The 1,270-nt window shown below is 44.3% G+C and overlaps 1 protein-coding gene across 5 annotated transcripts in view; it reads left to right on the forward strand.

Moving 5' to 3' along the window:
- Nucleotides 1–1,270, forward strand: part of INPP5B (inositol polyphosphate-5-phosphatase B) — a 63,054-nt gene that overhangs the window by 34,240 nt on the left and 27,544 nt on the right. The gene's annotated exons all lie outside the window — the stretch shown is intronic.

A 1,270-nucleotide genomic window follows, 5' to 3' on the forward strand; every position in this document is an offset into this window, starting at 1 on the left:
TGGAGCTGGTTTTTAAAACCGTGAGATCGCCTAGATGAGAAAGAGTGTAGCTGATGAAGAGGTCACCCCAGGACCTTGCCTGGAGTCATTCCTGGGGGTGGAGGGTAGGGTGGGTGGAGAAAAAGAATCCTTCAAGGACTAAAGAAAAGATTTACCGGAGGAGGGAGTGGTCCTCTATTCAGTGTTGCCGAGGAGGTTGAAGTGGACTTGGCTGAAAGCTGGGAATTGACCACTGGACTTGGCAGCGTGAAAGTTATCAGTAGCATTAACACAAGACTTTGCAGCAAGTCCTGGAACACTGTTTTGTTCAATATCATTTCATTATAACAAAAGATCTGATTCCGGGCCGGGGCCACTGTCTGTGTGGAGCTGGCATGTTCTCCCCATGTCTGTGTGGGTTTTCTCTGGCGACTCCGGTTTCCCCCCACATCCCAAAGGTGTGCACATGAGGTAAACTGGTGTGTCTGCATTGTCCCAGTCTGAGGGAGTGTGGGGCAGGGAGTGAGGGGCCCTGAGATGGAGGGGCGTCCTGTCCAGGATGGGTTCCTGGTTTGCACGCTGAGTTGCCGATTGATGTTTTTGTGACCAAAAATATGCCGTAGGAACTTAACTCTTGTTTATATCAATTAGCCTGTGGTAAAATTGGTTTCCGTATGTGTCATTTCGCTTAGTTTCCAAGGCACAGTTTCCAAGAACCTATTGACATTAATTAAGTGAGGCCTTACCATAGTGGGGAGCAGAGAACCCGATTGCCGAGGGTTGAGAAGAGAATGGGAGTTGAGGCAGAGACTACGTAGATAAGCCTTTCAAAGAATTTTGATTTCAGTTCCCAGTGTGCCTTTTTATTTAAAATAAATGTTATTTTAGAACAATTTTGGGTTTTTGGAAAACTTGTGAGGATAGTACAAATTGATCCCATATAGCCCCACACTCAGTTTCGTGTTTTATTATTTTACATTAGTTTGGGCACATTTTTTCACAATTAATGAACTACTATTGATACATTATTATTCACTGACGTTTCTGTTTGATTCAGATTTCCTTTGTTTTTACCTTGTGTCCATTTTCTGTTCTGGGGTCCCACCTAGGATCCCACATTACATTTAGTCGTCATGTCTCCTTAGGCTTCTCTAGGCTGTGACTATTTCTCAGACTTTCCTTGTTTTTGATGACCTTGATAGTTTTGAGGAGTGCGGGTCAGGTATTTTGTAGAATGACCCTCCATTGGGATCTGTCTGGTGTTTTTCTCACAGTTAGACTAGGGTTATAG

Source organism: Hipposideros armiger, unplaced genomic scaffold, assembly GCF_001890085.2.
Source record: "Hipposideros armiger isolate ML-2016 unplaced genomic scaffold, ASM189008v1 scaffold_10, whole genome shotgun sequence".
NCBI lineage: Eukaryota > Metazoa > Chordata > Mammalia > Chiroptera > Hipposideridae > Hipposideros > Hipposideros armiger.